Here is a 13,154-nt window from a genome sequence, read left to right as displayed (position 1 = left end):
ACAGTGCTTTTATATGTTACTTGAAACCATAGTAACAAATTTTTCAGATAAAAACACAACGTTCTAATTGGCAGGATCCTTTTAATAAGATATGTGCGTTATTGACAGCCTTGTACCAAGTTTAAAAACAAGTATCAGACCAATAGATGGTAAATACCACATCAGAAAGTGAGTTGCGTCTTTAGAAAAACATTCAGCTCTCTCTGAGGGCAATAGAAAGACTCTTTCGCACAGAGTTGTATGCGGACCTTCAAAGAAGAGTGGCTGGCAACATTTCAGAGAATGCAGGTACATGATATAACGGTAGAGGTCTGGAGTCCTCAACCTGTGGTTTTAAAACTATAACAAAATATAAAAGTAATAACATATCAAGGATTGTCATTAACCTGGACAACAATACTTAAGAGGTCAAAGACATTTAACACATATGTGCTCAGAACATAATTAAGACATCTGGGTGTCTGTTATAACTGCCCAAAGTGTCACATGTGATCTCCTAACTGCACTTCAGAAACATGATGGCATCAAACGATTCAACTGCCCCTACTGATATTATGTGTATTTGTTGTGAATTACTTCTGTGTATCTCTCTGAAGTTCAAATATTGTTCATTAGTGGAGAAAATAACATATTTTAATAACATTTGAACATTTTTATTTCAGATAGTTTTAATTTCCAATCCAAAATGAACCTTTCATTTTAAAAAAGGCTATGTCTGAATATGAGGCTGCCTTCCATAACGCAAACTGAAAAGGAGGCAAATTCCTTGTTGTTACCCTTAACAGACCTGACAGTGGCGACTTTAAGGCCTTGTCTGCACTTGAAAGGGTTAGGCAGAATAACTTGGCAAACCTTCCTAGGGTATCTGCAGTTTGACCAGTTCCCCAAACAAAATAAGTTATACCAGCAAAAGCACCTCTCTGCTGATATAACTGCATTTATACTAAGGTTTTGCCAGTAATAAAGAGTTAAATTTAAATTAAATGTTAAATTAAAATAAATCACACCCCTTTAGAAACATTACTACATGAGTAAGAGCTTCTAGTGTAGACCAAGCTTTCTTCCTGCCTCATAAAAATACCTCTGAACAGTAGGCTTTTTTACATGAATGCACTGTATTGTCTGAATAGTAAATATCAAATTGCTTCCCTGGATGAGGATAGTCAGACACTGCCACTCACATGAATTTTTCAGTTCTACTACTGATTCCAGATATAGGGAAATTTTATGTGAGGGAAAGTTTTATCACATATCTGTGCTATCATGTCTATGGACAATACTATATTCTGCTCACAGCCTGTTAATGGTTTTACATTACATAGAGGATAGAACATAAACAGAAAAATCAGATTCTCTCCTATACAGACATAATTAAAGAACAGAGTGTGAATCATTCAAATTCAGTATTGAGGTATTTGTGCATACTCCCTAAAGATCTTCTCTAAAGTTCATTAAAGTCGATAGGAGTCTTCCCTTTGTCTTCAATGGACTTTTTCTTTGCTTAACAGCTTAAGTGACTTCTCTCCAATCTCCTTATCCATCTGTTACATTCAACTGAAAGCCCTACAAATCAATAGAACAATAAAGTAGGGTTAATTGGCCCATCCTTTTGAAATGCAGATACTTTTTGCCGAGCTTTTCCTGCAATTAACAAGTTTATGAAATCAAAATACTTTGTTCTGGAACAGTTGGGGAATACCCACATTTGGAACAGTCACCTAATTTTTATTTATTTTATTCCACAAGGCACAGGAAATGAAACTGGCAGACAGTGCAGTCTAATCAAGTTGAATAATTAATTATATTCCTTCTGTATAGTAGTACTGTGTAAATTTGAGTGGACATTTAGAACATACCTCATTACAATTTTTTCCATCTACTTTTTTCCAAAGACTGTTTGTTTACAGATGTGTCTACATATTGATGAGAAAAACAATATTTCTAAGTGTTAAGGTCTTTAAAAGCAACACCTATATTCTACATTTTTGGTGATGGGAAGAGATAATATAGCAATGATTTCTTTAAACTGATATTGGCATGACAACAGGGGACATGCAAGCAAGATAGCTTAAAAATGTAAACATGATTTTTTTTTTTGTATTTCCTTACTGACAGGTAGTCAAAAAGTCAGCATGCTACTGTTAAAGTGAATTTTGAAAAATCACAATAATATAACATAACCTCAGTTTTTTTCCTTTGCATCAGGCCCTCCAACCCACACCTACATGTAAAAATGTGTGAACTGTCATTTTTTTAAAGTGTTTGTATTTAGGTAGTTTATGCTAGAAGATCTAGATTGCTGCTGTGTATTCTTATTTTTTGCTTTGTATTATGCGATAAATATCTGTGGGTAGTCAATTAAAAACAGGCTGACACTTAAATATTTTGTTTCCATTCAATTTAATTCTTACAACTTTTGTTTAGAATAGAATCTTACATGAAAATAAAAATCAGATGGGAATATTTTAGTGCACTTTGATGAAGGAAGGGCCATAAATCACAAAGGGCCAGATAAGTCATTCTGATACTGCAAGCTGCATTACTCAAAATGCTTTTCCTAAATATAGTATCAATATTATTTTTGTATTTGTCCCTGCATATTTTGATTCAGAGGCGATTCATGGAACAACTGCTTTCTGTGAAGAACCGTACTGTCCCACATGACACCTGTTCTTTCCATGTTTCAGTTATTGTTTAATTGCCAGAACTTGTTCAGTAGTCAGTCCCAGTATATTCCGTTACAAATCAACCTTTAAGGGATATATCTGAGATGACAGGATACTGATTGAATAAGAAAAAAGACATTTGCATATCTCAAGTAATAAGTCTGAATGCAAACATACATTAATACAGTGGGGACCAACTTTTTTGGCATGCATATCACAAGATAAGTCCTATACTGCCCCTGAGAACCTCTCCAATCTCCTTTCTCTGCCCAATCTGTTGCTGCTTTCTGCCCTGTGCTCCCTGCCTGATTCATTACTCTGCTTTCTGCCCTATCTGCTGCTGTGTTTCTGTTCCCTCCCTGATATGCTGCATGTCACCTGTGGGATGCATGCCACAGGTTAACCGGTGTTAACCCCTGTGTTAGTATAATACCAAATAATACTACCAAATACCAGTAAGAATTGTTAGAATACCAAATATTTTAGGCTGTATGTCCTGAAAAAATTACCATAAAACTCACAAAATTTGATCTGAGTATAAACTATCAACACCATATTTGAGTTGCAACTGGGAGCAGATTTTGGCCTTCTTTATTATATTGATCTAAAGAGCATCAATCACTATAACAACAATCTATGACAAATTTCTTTTTGTGAACTTTTCTTATCTTGTACAGTTCTTAAATATATTACTATGGAAATAATTAGTACAGGTAGATGGAATACTGTGTTTCAAGCTTGGCATTATAAATCTAAAACCAAGCTGATGTTTGAAAAATGATTTTATGTACCCTGCCAGTTTTTGCAACTATAAGCTAGTTGGGGTAAAGCTACATAGCATACTGTAAGCTCTGAAATTTAACTGGCTAAAACAAAAGCATTACCTCAATTGCAGGGTCACATGTTGCATTTGGTTATGAATGAAGCTTCTAAAATATTTCAAGTGGTCTTTTATCCATTTGCCACTTACATTGCTGTTTTGTCATCAGAAATGTTTGGGTCAGTAATGATAAAAAAAGAAGGCGGAGAATCTTGGCTAAGGCTTGTCAAAACATACCTCCTACCTCCGTGCAACAGATAAAGTTCATAAATTCCCCATGTTATGATTACACAGTACAACTGAAATAGGATTAACTGCTACCCTGCTGAAGAAACCAAGTGTCACAATCACAAGACAAGATGTCCTTTCTGAAAAGAAAATACATGATTTGGTCAGTCTTTGCTGTATTTTTCCATAAGCTTTAGTGTTTTCTTCCATCTAAGTTCTTGCTTTTGTAAGTTTATGTTGTTATTATCATGTAGTATTTGTTAAGCACTAACTATATTCTGTGGACCAGAAATAAAAAGAAGGCAGCCACAGTGACAGAAAGCACGCAATCTAAAAGACAGAGAGGATAAAAATGCACTGTACTTCCAGAATCTTTGAGATAATATTAAGGTTTTACTATGATTTAGGGGGGTTAGACTGTTGGTATCACCTTTTAATTTACAAGTATCATATTTTCCATTAGAGCACAAGTGCAGGCTATCATGCCTTAAATGAAATGTTAATTCAGTAATTGTAAAATACCAAATTCTAATGATAAAAAATCAGCAATGGAAATCAGTTTCAGTTCTCCCATAATCGATGCTTTAAAAAGCACTAGAAATGAAAGTGCAGGGAACAGTTCTCAGGACATGGGACAGACTGGGGATCAGATGCAGATTAGTCATCCGGGCATTGATATTTATTTCACCTATATATATTTCACCCCACAAAAGTCACTTATTGTGGTTTGCCTTCCATCTATCTGGAGAGAGCACTGAGCAAGACATACACATGCCAGTCCTCTGCTGAAGGTATTAATGAGATGTACAAGGATGATACTTCCTATTAAAGCTCAATCCAATTCTGCTACCATTAACACAGTTGGTCTGTAGGACAAATTCTGCTCACTTTCCTAACAGGAAGAGGCTGTAGGAAACACGGAAGTCGTGTCCTCAAAAATGTGTAACTAAGCATTCTATAAATTAGGTCGCATAAAGCATTAACTGAAACTTCTAAAATGTCAGATGACCTACCAGAGATTTTGCAACCTCTTATTCCTCAATTCCCACAAAAGAGGAGGAGGAAAAAAATAAACTCCAACTACCATTTCTTCACCAATATTATAGGCAAATATAGTTTATTAAGTTCATTCCTGAATGAAGCAACATGGAACTGAGGATGTACGTTATTGTATGTTATTGCCACACACACTCATAATCTAAGATACTCAGTGGAGACCAGGAGTAAAGAAAGGCCTCTTCAACTCTAAGGAAAAGTATAGTAAAGCAAGTGGAGGAAAGGAAAAGTATATCATAAAGCATTTTATTTATTTTTCATGCATCACACAGGAACTTATGACTTGGATCATTTGGCTTGTCACCTAAGGTTACTTCTGTGGGATATTCAGAGCAGGCTCAAGAATCTTCTTTAGTGGCTTCCACTATCTGGGAAAAGGACAAGATGAGCAACCAAATTAAATGAGCATTTGGGGAAGAGCAGTTCTGCTTTTGATTTAAAAGCTTCACCCATCAGAACTATTATTGTTCTTATGGTACGTTTCCACAAAATAACCAAAAACAAATCCTAATTTATTTGTGTTAGGAAGCTTTGATAGAACCTTGTTCATTCCCTAAGTGATGTCTTATACTGCAGGTAGGAGTCAGATTCTGAACTGAAGTGTGAGAAGGAATGAGTCGTATTCTACATCACAAAGGTCAGTGGATATGAAGAGATGGACTATCTTGGGTAAATGATATAATCACTGTGCCATGAACATTAAACTGGCTTGCACCAGGTTATCTCATTGGAATTCTTAACAAGGAAGATTAATCTTAATTATCAGTGAATATTACTAATCATCAAATAAATGTAAAGAGCAGGAACATAATCCTTATCTATCTTTGATAGGGGTTGATGAGTGGCATTTGTAATGGTAAAGTGTTAAGAAAAAGCACATATCTTTTTCATTCCTGTGCCTACATAAAGTTAAGTTTCAGATGACTGAACAAATGATGAATCGTTGAGAAATGTAACTAGAGATGTGAATGTCTTGCATTGATATATCATTGTGAGTTGAGTTAAACCTTGCTAAAAAAGGTAAGTGTAACTGCCACTTTTCACATAAGATACTTGTGGTCAATCACTGAGCTCATGAAAGCAGGTAGCCAGAATGATTGGGGGCTTTCAACAAAAGATAGGGGCAAGGCCCCCACCCCAAAAAAACCCCTATAGATGAGACTACTCAGGAACTGGAACTATATGGGTTGATGTTTTGCTAAGTAATTGTGCTGAATACCAGTATATACCGGAGAGGAGAGACACAAAAGGAACAGCACAGAAACAGACCAAGGAAAAGCCAAATACAGCCACAGAAGCACTGGTGGCGTGGCGCTAGAGCAGTGGTTCTCAATAAGGTGCCCTTTGTTAAACTCAAATGACCCCTCTGAAATGCCAGCTTATTTTTCACTGGTTTCCTGACTACAGACTAAATAACAGAACATTTCTATTGCAAAGAACTCAGAGATCATTATAGATCAGAATTTTTTTAATACTATGTATTTCTACTTGAAATTTCTGGGTTCATCTTGTGAATCATGTCTGGACACCTAACAGTGCTAACATTGTGTGGCAACCTGCAGCACCTTTGAAAGGATCTCAAAGCACCCCAGGGTGCTGTTACACCCTGGTTGAGAATCACTGGTCTAGAGGAAGAGTTTTTAAGTTGGGTGCTGAATGGACAAGGCCTACAGCTGAAAGCAAGAAAACATATAAACCCATTCACAAATTTACCACGTAGAATATCTGCTTCCATCACTCCCCTTGGGAAGATTTTTTTCAAAACCTTATGCCTCTGATACAAAACTTCTTCCTGTTTGCAGCCTACCTGTTTCCAGAGCCAGTTCATACTGTTGCAGTAATGGCTTTGACTTCAGTCCCTGGAGGGTATAAAATAATCTGTCAACCAGCACATATGCTGTCAAGTCTGTTGCTAGTACCAGCAGGTACTACAGAACTTCCAGGAGACACTGGGTGCATCTACACACATGGGCGACTGGTGCCTCCAGAGTTTGATGGGTCACCCACAGAAGCTGGTGGTGGCAGTGGTAGTGGGGACCAGCTGGCGAGCACCTGCAGAAGCTGGCAGCGGCAGCAGGGACAGGGCTGGCGAGCACCCATGGAAGCTGCTAGCAGCGTCAGTGGTGGAGACGGGGCTGGTGAGCACCCGCAGAAGCTGCTGGCGGTGTTGGCAGTGGGGACGGCCCTGTTGGGGGGGGGGCACATGCCCCCCCGTGCTCTCCCTACCAGTTGCCTAGGTCTACACGTGTGCTTTACTGCAGTTGATTTACTTAGTTCTACAGTAAAGCATCACTGTCTACATGGATGCCCATATTAGAGTGCAGTAAATTCATTAATTGCGCTGTAGGAGAGTACTGTCCAGGACAAGTACTATCTGACAGAGAAGTAATTTAAGCTGCTGCAACACACATGTAGATAGTGACAGGGGCTGGCTGGGGCACAAGGGTGCTACAGTACGGGGGATGCCTGCTGACCAGCCAGTCCCTCAACCAAGTGACACCAGCACCCGAAACCTGGGGCTGACCCTGAGCCTGCTCCCAGCCTGGGGTTGCTCCACACTGGCTCAAACTGCTGCAGTCCTGGGCATACATGTGTATGCTGCACCCAGGAGCCACTGACTTCAGTACAGACTGTGCAGGAGTTTATTGCTCCATGCTAACTGAATGTGTCGATCACAGAATCATAGAAAATGGGGATTGGAAGGGACCTCAGGAGGTCACATTTAATCCAAACCCCTGCTCAAAACAGGACCATCCCCAACTAGATCATCCCAGCCAAAGCTTTGTCTAGACAGGTTTTGAAAACCTGCAAGGATGAAGCTTCTAGCACCCCTATGGGTAACCTGTTCCAGTGTTTTACTATCCTCCCATAGGAAATTATTCCTAATATCTAACCTAAACATCCCTTGCTGCAACTTGAGACTGTTGCTCCTTGTTCTGATGACACTGAGAACAGTCCAGCTCCATCCTCTTTCAAACCCCCCTTCAGGTAGGTAAAGGCTGCTATTAAATCCCCCTCAGTCTCCTCTTCTCTAAACTAAATAAGCCCAGCTCCCTCAGTCTTTCCTCATAATTCATGTCCCCCAGCCCCCTCATCATTTTTGTCACCTGCTGCTGGATTCTCTAATTTGTCCACATCCTTTCTGTAGTGGGGGGCCCAAAACTGGACACAGTACTCCAGATGTGGCCTCACTAGTGCAGAATAGAGGGGAATAACCACTTCCCTTGACCTATTGGCAACACTCCTACCAATGCAGCCCAGGATGCCATTAGCCTTCTTGGCAACAAGGGCATACTGCCGCCTCATGTCCATCTTATTGTCCACTGTCACCTCCAGGTCCTTGTCTGCAGAGCTGCTGCCCAGCCAGGTGCCTCCAGCCTGTCCCGGTACATGGGATTGGTCTGTCCTGAGTGCAGGACTTTGCACTTGTCCTTGTTGAACCTCATGAGATTCCTTTTGGCCCAATCCTCCAATTTGTCTAGGTCACTCTGAATCCTATCCCTGCCCTCCAGTGTATCTACTACTCCCCGCAGCTTGGTGTCATCTGTGAACTGGCTGAGGGTGGCTCTGTGCCATCTTCTAGGTCACTGATATAGATATTGAACAAAACCAGCCATAGGACTGACCCCTGGGGCACTCTATTTGATACCAGCTGCCAACTAGACATTGGGCCATTGATTACCACCCTCCAAGCCTGATGCTCCAGCCAGTTTTCTATCCACCCTACAGTCTATTCATCCAGCCCATACTTCCTTGGCTTGCCCGTGAGAATGTTGTGGGAGACCATATCAAAAGGCTTGCTAAAATTAAGTTACACCACATTCACAGGTCTCCCCACACCCACAGAGCCAGTCATCACATCATAAAGGCAATCAGGTTGATTGGGCATGGCTTGCCCCTGGTGAACCCATCCTGACTGTTCCTAATCACCTTTTTCTTCTCCAAGTGCTTAGAAATGGATTGCTTGTGGACCTGCTCCATGATCTTTCCAGGGACTGAGGTGAGACTGACTGGTCTGTAGTTCCCTGGATCCCCCTTTTGCCCTTTATTAAATATGGGCACTATGTTTGGCCTTCCTCAATCATCTGGGACTGCTCCTGATCACCATGAGTTTTCAAAGATGATGGCCAATGGCTCTGCAGTCACATCAGTCAACTCCCTCAGCACACTTGGTGCATCCCATCTGACCTGAAGGATTTGTACACATCCAGCTTTTTTAAGCAGTCTCTAACCTGTTCTTTCACCACTGTTGGCTGCTCACCTCCTCCCCAAACTGTGCTGCCTGGTACAGTAGTCTAGAAGCTAACCTTGCCCTTGAAGACTGAGGCAAAAAAGGCATTGAGCACTTCAGCCTTTTCTGCATCCTGTCAAAGTTGCTTCCCCCCATTCAGTAATGGACCCACACTTTCCCTGATTGTCCTTTTGCTACCAACACACTTGTAGAAACCCTTCTTGTTGCCTTTCACATCCCTTTCTAGCTGCAACTCCAGTTGCACTTTGGCCCTCCTGACTTCATCCCTGCATGCCTGAGCAATGCTCTATATTCTTCCCTAGTTATCTGTCTAAGTTTCCACTTCTTATAAGCTTCCTTTTTGTGATTTAGTTTACTGACGAGTTCCCTGCTAAGCCTAGCTGGCCTTCTGCCATACTTGCTAGTCTGCCTGCGCATCAGAATAGTTTGGTCCTGCACTCTCTTTAAGTCTTCTTTGAAGCACAGCCAATTTTCCTGGCCTCCTCTCCCCCTCAGTCTGGCTTCCCAGGGGATTCTGCCCATGAGTTCCTGACGCAAGTTGAAGTCTGCTTTTCTGAAGTCCAGGGTCCTTACTCTGCTGCTCTCCATCCTTCCTTTCCTCAGGATCCTGAACTCAATCATCTCATGGTCACTGATGCCCAAGGAGCCATCCACTTCTACATCCCCCACCTGCTTGTGAGCAGCAGGTCAAGAAGAGCACAGCCCCTAGTTGGCCACTCCAGCACTTGTACCAGGAAGTTGACCCCAGTACTCTCCAAAAACTTCTTGGATCACATGTGCACTGCTGTATTGCCCTCCCAGCAGATGTCAGGGTGACTGAAGTTCCCCATAAGAACCAGGGGGTGTGATCAGGAACCTTCCACTTGTTGTCCGAAGAAAGTCTCATCCACCACTTCCACAGACCCCCACCATGACATCACCCTTGTTGCTCCCCCCTCTGACCATAACCCAGAGACTTTCAACAGGCCTATGTGCAGCCAGCTTCATACTGGAGCTCTGAGCAGTCATATGGCCCTTTTACATAAAGTGTAACTCTTCCTCCTCTTCTCCCCTGCCTGTCCTTCCTGAACAGCTTGTACCCATTCATGACAGTGCTCCAGTCCTGTGAGCTCCCACCACGTCTCTGTTATTCCAGTCACGTCATAGTACCGTGACTGTGCAAGGACTTCCACTTCTTCCTGCTGGTTTCCCAGGCTCTGTGCATTTGTGTACAGGCACCTGAGGTAATTAGTCGATTGCCCTGATTTCTCAGGAAGTAGGAAAGCACCTCCCCTGTTGCCCCCTCCTGCGTGCTCTTCCTCTGGATCTCCTGCTTCTCCACTTACCTCAGGGCTTTGGTCTCCAACTCCTGAAGAACGTAGTTTAAATCCCCCCTCACTAGATTAGCAAGTCTGTACAAACCGTGTTGGAAAACCATGATTAGATGCCAGTAAAGATTTTGAAGATAAAAAAAAAATGAGCCAGACAGGATCTCACTCTGTCCCAAATACAGAAACAGATACTTTAAGGCTGCATTAGAAGAAAGAAGAATATCACCCATTTTAGGGCCTGGAGTTATATTACTGAGCACCGGGAGTGGATGTATAATGTGGGGCACAAAGAGTTATCATTCCCCCACCAAGACAAGATCAACTTTCATCAGAAGAACACCATACCATTTCTTTCATGAAATCCTTAGCTCAAAGTTATATATACCGTGCCCAAATATGGACGGAAACATGAAAGGAATGTCACATTAAAGGACACTAGCAGATTCCTATACTGTTAAGTCCTTCTCTGCTGGGAATAATGGGGACACCCAGGCTTTCTTCATACAGGTACACTTTGCAAGCCTAGACACAGAAAAACAGAACTTTTCAATTCCAGGTATAAAAGCTTCTTAATAAAAATGAAATGAAAGAGAACGTGAATCCAGATTATATATTCCTTTGCTGACCACCCTTGAGCATCAGGTTCAGATGAATTAGAATCTCAGCAATGCTAACTCTTCATTTCATTTTCTGAAGGTAGAGAATAGACTACATGTTGTATATTTAATGTGCTCGCTTCAAAGTCACCTTGAAAGCCCTGAGGAAGATGCTACCAAAATTGGGGAATACTTTTTCCTCTTTAGTAAGGCTTTATTACTTCAGGGTTGCCCACGGGAAAACTGGTTTACAACTTTACAATGAAAATATTTACAGAGCTTTTAATATAAAGATATATTACAAGCAGGCACTGGCAGCTCAGCTGTCAGGCCTACATAGACTGACTGCTTGCCATTTGACCTAGATGGAAAAGCAGAAAATTTGACAAGGGCATTAGAATAGACATGCTGCCCAAAGCCCTGCCCATTGCATCCTATCTGCCAGCATGCTGTTAGGTAACATTGTGTTGTGCTTTTCTGACTACTGTCCTTCATAGTATGACCCATTTCTCAGCACCGCAGGACTGCAGAGTCACTGTGAGGGTGAATTTGTTGCCCTACACCCCCATGGTCTTCAATTTTAGAAGTACTCTTTCTACAAGAACTGTGTTTTCCACCCCCTAAGTTCATTCCCAGCTCATGCACACAATACTCTTGTCATTGGCTTCCCTTTAGCAAAGGCTATATCCTTGGGAAAGGGACATAAGCCAACCACTCAAATCATGTTTTCTGCTGTGATCTTCCTTACACATTTCTGTTTTATTGGGTCAAATTCTAGGTGTTTTGCACAGTGCTTCACTGGAAGGTCAGGGCACAGACTATTGAGAAAACAACTATTGCACTTTGGTCTTCTTCCCGCTCTCTTGTTTTCAAGTTATTCTGTTCTTACTGTAAGTCACCCTGAGCCTTTGTTGGGAAGGGCAGCATAAACAAATACATTGACTGATGAAATATAAAAGCTTAGAAAGAATCCTTCCCTTCCATCCCTCCAGACTGCAGTGTACTGGTGGAATTACTCCACTATAATTATTGGAACCTCACTGTTGCAATCATTTCTGAGCTTGCTGCCGCCTTCTTTACCTAGGATTTGGGCCATGAAAATATTCTCAAACGTCCCCGGTACATTATCTATATATACATTAACACCAAGATCACAATACAGAGTTTGGTGGGTCTAGAAGTGGAAGAAAACACACACAGCATCATATAAATAAAAAGCAATGACATTTGTTCTTTTTAATTGTGTAGAATGAACAGTGGAGATAAGGGATCTTTAAATAAGTTTTTAAAGTTTCTATTAATTGATTTTGTGAAAGGCATCACACAAAAGGATATGTTGCTTTAATAATTTTTAGCCCTTTAAAGAAAGTATTCGTGTGTTCTGTACATTGTATGGCATAGTGTTAATCTGAAAAATATTATGTAGTATTATATCTGGGTTGCTACTGGGTTACTTTCTTTTAACCTTTTCCCACCTTCTTCTATCTGCAAAAGTATTTCTCAAATAAAACATTATGTCAAATAAGAAAACACGAATTTAGGAAACAGTAGGTTCCGCAGTCCTTATTCATTGCGAGTAGTGCCCAAATGAACTCAATTTACACATATTACTGTGCTCAGCATAGGGAAGTTTAGCAGAATCGGGCCCTTAAGGCAAGTGTGGCACATCACTTTTTTAGTGTGTGTGACTCTATGAAAAATAAGCCCAATTAGTAGTAGATTTAACTCAAAATGTCTTAAAACCTTGAAAGGAATAATCACCAGCATTATTTAATCTTCTTCTCCTACATATATATTTTTTTTTCTAAAAGAGCCCTCTAAAAATCATAACAGAAAAAATCATTGTGAGAACTACAAAAAATTCCTGGATGCCTGAAATAATTAAACAAGAGCAGCGGAAAGAGGAAAGCAGAGAGATCATGCATATGACGTCCTGGAAAATGCAAGACATTTTACCAGTACGTATGTCCCTGCCTTGCCCCAGCACTCCCAGTGGAAATGTAAAAACGGGGTGACATTTTCACCTACCCCATTACTAATTTAGGCAAAGGAAAAGCTTGCCAAAAATCTATTTATAACAAAGCCAGCCAAGGCAGCAAGAGATAGTGGGGTCTGTGAGGGGTGCAAAACAGGTGCAGCTGCAGCGCGCATGATCGAAAACACTGGGGTCAGGATTGGTTAGAGCCAGACTCTGAAATATTAATCTGGCAAGCTCATGATAGTCAT

At 40.9% G+C, this 13,154-nt stretch overlaps 1 long non-coding RNA gene across 4 annotated transcripts in view; it reads right to left on the bottom strand.

Annotated features, from left to right (window-relative positions):
- Window positions 1-61: 61 nt before the first annotated feature.
- LOC149853257 (uncharacterized) overlaps window positions 62-13,154 on the bottom strand; it is a 38,295-nt gene continuing 25,202 nt past the window's right edge. For 2 of the 4 annotated variants that reach the window (XR_016439130.1, XR_016439128.1), the window contains exons 3-5: window positions 6,578-6,629; window positions 5,075-5,138; window positions 62-3,854 (exon numbers count right to left, since the gene is read on the bottom strand). This is a non-coding gene — a long non-coding RNA (uncharacterized LOC149853257). The remainder of the gene's footprint in view (window positions 3,855-5,074; window positions 5,139-6,577; window positions 6,630-13,154) is intronic. The other 2 variants (XR_016439129.1, XR_016439131.1) reach the window with 2 other exon arrangements.

Source organism: Crocodylus siamensis, chromosome 14 (genome assembly GCF_052110815.1).
Source record: "Crocodylus siamensis isolate JL-2025a chromosome 14, ASM5211081v1, whole genome shotgun sequence".
In the NCBI taxonomy this organism is placed as follows: Eukaryota; Metazoa; Chordata; order Crocodylia; family Crocodylidae; genus Crocodylus; species Crocodylus siamensis.
Note: the sequence above shows the minus strand (reverse complement) of the source record. Positions and strands in the feature narration are given on the sequence as shown.